The following is a 6077-nucleotide window of genomic DNA, read 5'->3' on the forward strand; positions in this document are numbered from 1 at the left end:
TTTACTTTGATCTTTCGTCGCCGAGTTTGAACATTTTTGACTCCTTCTAGGATATCGATCGAATTCCTCGTTCCTTGGTAACTTGATTTACAGTATTACCCCCCTGGTATCTCGAGATTATCTTGGAACTGCATAACTTCTTATGAGTTCTTCATTTAGTACTACATTCTCACTGATTACAACTTTTCATGTGCCCTGAGTTATTAAACACTCAAAAGACACCGATAACTGAACCGAGTCCGCACTACGGTTCAACAACTTTTAAGTAATCTTATTTAAGTACGATTTTGTATCTGATCAAGTCATTCCTAGCTTGATCGGCCATATCATTATTGTGCTAAATTTTAACTGTGCCACCCGGTCCTTATTATCGGAACACAACTTTCGACTATGAGCTAAGCTTACGTCGATTTCCTCGTCTTATCGTTTCACCTCGAACCACACACTTTGATTCCGAGTTTGTGTCGTATATGTGGTTCCAATAATCTTTCGTTGAATCAGTCCTTTTTCTTGATGCAGTCGTGGTTCGATTGCCTCTCCGTGGAGCCGCTCGACAAAAATTGTCGTGATCATCATCAACATTTTTGACTCCTTCTAGGATATCGATCGAATTCATGATGATAAGTGCCATCCTCGTTCCTTGGTAACTTGATTTACCATCGACTACATCCTTACCTTCCTTTTATCACAAACTTGTTCCGGTTATGGATGCAACTTGCTATCCAGCTTGTATTATGTTCTACCTTGAAGTATTACCCTCTTGTTTTGAAGTTAATGATCGGCCGTTCATTCTTAGCCTATCTGTTATTGAATCACCATTCTAATAGTTGATCATGCTACCTATGCCCATATTTCGGCTACACTCTTCAACCAATGTTTAAATTGTGTATGTTTTCTCGAGCATACCACATTATATCATTTGATTTGACAAATGTTATCTCCTTGTTCACATAAGTGTGGAAATCCATCTTTTGAAAATCTCAATGAATTGTTGCTGAGTTCATCAGCCACTCCTCGTCCTTTTCCTTGGTTAAATGATGAACTCTTGTTTCGAAACTTGCTTCCATAGTTCCATTCCCAAGAATCTTACAATGTCATCTCGACAAATTGTGTTGCACCTTTTCTTCTCGGATATCCTGAGTCTGAGGTATCCTGACACCAATCAGATCTGAATCCCGGTCAGATATGATGGTTGGGACATATTTCCAAGAGTTATAATATTGGTCTTTATATGACCTGGTAAGGTGATGTCATGCCTAGCACACCTGGCCGGAGGACCTATTGTTATAGTTCTTCCTTTTTGGCAAGGTTAACCATTCTTCCAGGAGGGAATTGTAAGACTTATTCTATAAGTTATTCCTGATGAATCCTTTGAGTATCCAAAGTCCGACCTTTGCTTGAAGACCATGTCAAAGCTATCTCGAAGCATGTCTGTGGTACTCCGTTCATCAACAAGAACATTGAAGCACAATGCTAAATTCTCTTTATCAATTATCCAAACACCATTGTATGGGTAACATCACGATTTTCGTCGCTCCTCTACCCAAATGGTTTCTACTTGTTATCTTGTTGTGAATGTCAATCTCTACTTGACCTTTGGAAGGATATACTCTAATACTTGAGTATAAACACCTTTCCTTCCCATTGGTCTGATTAACATAATAATCACATTTTCCTTTTCATTGTTTTGATTAACCTTTCTGGTGATCTATATGATCTAAGCAGTAATAGTCTTCTGCTTATGTAAACACCTAGGTGAACCATCGTGTCGGTAAGACCCTGTTACTATTGTTGATGACATTTCGGTAACCACCGATGGACGAGAACATTGCCTATTGGTCTGCCTCGTTCAACGAGAAGGAGAAGGGTTCTCTTCGTCCCTCGCACTTGGTACCGATGTTGTTGCCGACATAACTGACAAGCTATCCTCTGGCATGCCTTGCTTACTTGATCGTGCAAATCGTCACCGCCCTTCCTACTTTTACCCCACATGGTGGGCCCATAACCCCCAGTTCTACAAGATCGAAACCTGACTCTCCTATACACCCCCTGTTCCCAAAGTTATTCCTCCCGCGTGGACTCGTATGTAATTCATGAGCCACCTTTCGATGAGATCGTCAATTCTAGCATCGGACACAATAATTATTTCGTTGCTTGAAACCCCTTTCACCTTCTGACTAGGCATTGAAAGATTGCGTGGCTGCTTGAAACTTCTTATTGTACCTCCCAACTTTACTCTCGATGTGTTTTATTTGTTCAACTCGAGAGGTACTCATATGCTCATTCATGGGTTAATCCTAGATTATTACCCTTATAGCATTCTGTTGTTGCCGATCTGCCCCGTTAACTATTCGTAAATACGATGAAGATCCCGATGAAAGGATGCCGACTTCATCATGATGACCTGAAGCAGAGAAATCAAGACATCAATATAATGGATCGACCACTTCGAGAGGAGCAACCAAGACCGAGAAGATTCGTTAGAATTTTGTAACCAAACCTTTCCCCCTTAGACCCCCTCTTAAATCTCGGGACGAGATTTCTTGTAGTGGAGGAGAATTGTGACGCCCGGATAATCAAGCTACAGTAACCCTCTGTTAATGATGCCACGTCACCACGGTCACTGTTACTAATCCCGCGTTAGTTCAAAACTGATTCAAAATCCAAATTCAAGAACAAGTCAAACAATTAAAGTTTTCAAAAGTCAAAACTAAAATGTCCTTATTGTGAAAAATAATTCATAAGATATATTGGTGGAGAAACCAAGTCTTTATAAAATATTTAAATGCACAAAACTAATTAAATCAGTAGCTAAAACCATTAATTAAATGCCTTTTATATTTTGTAAAATGCTAAACTATATTATTCTGGGAGGAAACTTTTGTGGTTGTGACATAATTGGTAACATAAATTTAGGTGCCATTTTGGTATTTTATTAAAACTAAAATAATTAGGAACTAAAAGAAAGCAGAAAAGAATGATTAAAAAGATAAACAAAACAAAAGAAAACTAAAAAAAATAGAAGAAAGGCCCCCTGGGCCTTGGCCCAGCAGGCCACCAGGCCACCCGGCCGCCCCACCTAGCCCAACCGGCCACCCACTCCCCCTCACTCGCTTATCCACCCACACCCCCGAAACCCTAGCCCACAACCGCACACCCCACTCTCCCCACGACGCCCCCTCCTCTCTCCCGATCTGGATCGGGATCCAGAGGAGGCCGTCGCCGCTCGACGCCGCCCCGCGCCCGGTGCTGTCCCGCCACACGCCGAACCGCCCCGCCGCCACACGACGCCACCCCGTCCACCCCTCCTCCCCGATCGGCCTCAGCTTCCTCCCCGCCCCCCGCCATCGCCGCCTCGACCCCGACTCCGTCGCTTGAAGCGTCCCGGACGCCGCCGGACTTCCCCTTCTACGCACGTCGTCCCCGTCGACCTCCCCGAACTCCCCCGAGCCCATTGCCCCATCCCTGCTCCTCGATGTGAGCTCCGCCTCGCCCCTCCCCTCCTCTCTGTCCCGCACTTCTTCACGTTCACCACGTGACCCGGCCGCGCCCGATGCGTGCTCGCCGCGACCGCGCCCCGGCCCGCGCTCACCGTGGCCTCGCCCCGCCCGGCGTGCCCCTGTACACGCGCCCGGGCGCGCGCCGATGCTTTGCCTCTTCCCTCACCGCGCCCCGCGGCCCCCTTGTCGCCGCCCTGCGCCCATGCCGGCGCCGTCCCTTGGCCGCTGCCGCTGCTCCAGTCGAAGCGGCGCCCCCTGCCGAGCCCGCTCCTCCCTCCGTCCGCCCCTGTCCCGTGCGCCGTCGCAATCCCCGTCCTTCGCCCGGTTGGCGCCCGGCGAGCCCCGCCGTGGTCACCAACCCCCCTGCTCCGGCGATCTGCCGGCTCCGCCCGCCCCTGTGGTGCGCCCGAAAGAGCGGGTGCTGGGCACCGTTGCACCCGCGCCCGTTCGGGCGACAACCGCGCGGCCATGCGCCCGAAACCCGCAAGGCCCCCTAGGGCCAATGACATGGGGGCCCCAGCCCCAGAACGTTTTAATAAAAAAAAGAGAGAGAATAAAAAAAATAAAATGTGATAATGAACAATAAAGCTAATTAATTAATTAATTAACTAATTAATTAACTTAATTAATTCTGATTAAATTAACCAATTAAGATTAATTAACCTAATGATTAATTAACCTAATTAACTACTATTAATTAGCTAATTAATTAGTATAACAGTGGGGCCCACCCCCTAATTAATTATGATTAGTTTAATTAATTTGTTTAATTAAAATGTGTCGCTGACCAGTGCGACCCACTGGTCAGGTTGACCAGTCAACTCTGTTGACTGCTGACGTCAGCATGACATCATGCTGATGTCATTAATTCATTTTTGAATTAATTAAATAATTAATTAAATTCTAGAAATTAATAAAATCTTTAGAAAATCATATTTTTTAATCCGTAACTCGGATTAAAATATTTTGTACATGAAAGTTGCTCAGAGCGACGAGACGAATCCGGAAACACAGCCCGTTCGTCCGCCACGCATCCCTAACCTATCGAACCCGCAACTTTCCCCCTCCAGCTCCTCTGCCCGAAAACATGAAACACCGGGAATACTTTCCCGGATGTTTTCCCCCTTCACCGGTATCACCTCATACCGCGTTAGAAAACGTCTAGCTCTGCCTGTTATCCTGTTATGCACTTGCTTGCTATGTATTTACTGTTTCTCCCCCTCTTCTCTCCGGTAGACCCCATGACGATGCTGATGCCCCTGTGGTCGACTACGTCACCGACGACCCCTCCTTCTTGTCTGAGCAACCAGGCAAGCCCCCCCTTGATCACCAGATATCGCCTACTCTCCTCTATACTGCTTGCATTAGAGTAGTGTAGCACGTTACTGCTTTCCGTTATTCCTATCCTGATGCATAGCCTGTCCTTGCTACTACTGTTGTTACCATTACCTGCTATCCTACTGCTTAGTATAGGATGCTAGTGTTCCATCAGTGGCCCTACACTCTTGTCCGTCTGCCATGCTATACTACTGGGCCGTGATCACTTCGGGAGGTGATCACGGGCATATACAATATACTTTACATAGTTACCTTACCTGTGTACTGTTCGGAGATGGGGGCTGAAGGGGCAGGTGCTCCATCCAGGTAGTGGTGGGCCTGGGTTCCCGATGGCCCCCGACTGTTACTTTGAGGCGGAGCGACAGGGCAGGTTGAGACCACCTAGGAGAGAGGTGAGCCTGGCCCTGGTCGGCGTTCGCAGATACTTAACACGTTTAACGAGATCTTGGTATTTGATCTGAGTCTGGCTACTGGCCTATACGCACTAACCATCTACACGGGGACAGTTATGGGCACTCGACGTCGTGGTATCAGCCGAAGCCTTCGTGACGTCAGCAACGGAGCGGCGCACGCTGGATTGGACTGGAACGCCTACTAGGCTAGGTCTGCTTTCGGCCGCCCACGCAACGTGCAGGTGTGCTAAGGGCGATGGGCCCAGACCCCTGGGCGCTTAGGTTTAGACCGGCGCGCTGACCTCTCTGTTGGTCTAGGTGGGGCTGCGACGTGTTGATCTTCCGAGGCCGGGCATGACCCAGGAAAGTGTGTCCGGCCAAATGGGATCGAGCGTGTTGGGTTATGTTGTGCACCCCTGCAGGGAAGTTAATCTATTCGAATAGCCGTGATCTTCGGTAACAGGACGACTTGGAGTTGTACCTTGACCTTATGACAACTAGAACCGGATACTTAATAAAACACACCCTTCAAAGTGCGAGATACAACCCGGTGGTCGCTCTCTAACAGGGCATTGAGGAGGGGATTGCCGGGTAGGATTATGCTATGCGATGCTACTTGGAGGACTTCAGTCTACTCTCTTCTACATGCCGCAAGACGGAGGCTGCCAGAAGCGTAGTCTTCGAAAGGATTAGTTATCCCCCTCTTATTCTGGCATTCTGCAGTTCAGTCCACATATGATACCCTTATTCCATTTGATACCCATGCATATGTAGTGTAGCTCCTTGCTTGCGAGTACTTTGAATGAGTACTCACGGTTGCTTTCTCCCTCTTTTCCCCCTATCCCTT

The sequence above is a fragment of the Triticum urartu genome, chromosome 3, assembly GCF_003073215.2.
Source record: "Triticum urartu cultivar G1812 chromosome 3, Tu2.1, whole genome shotgun sequence".
Taxonomy (NCBI): domain Eukaryota; kingdom Viridiplantae; phylum Streptophyta; class Magnoliopsida; order Poales; family Poaceae; genus Triticum; species Triticum urartu.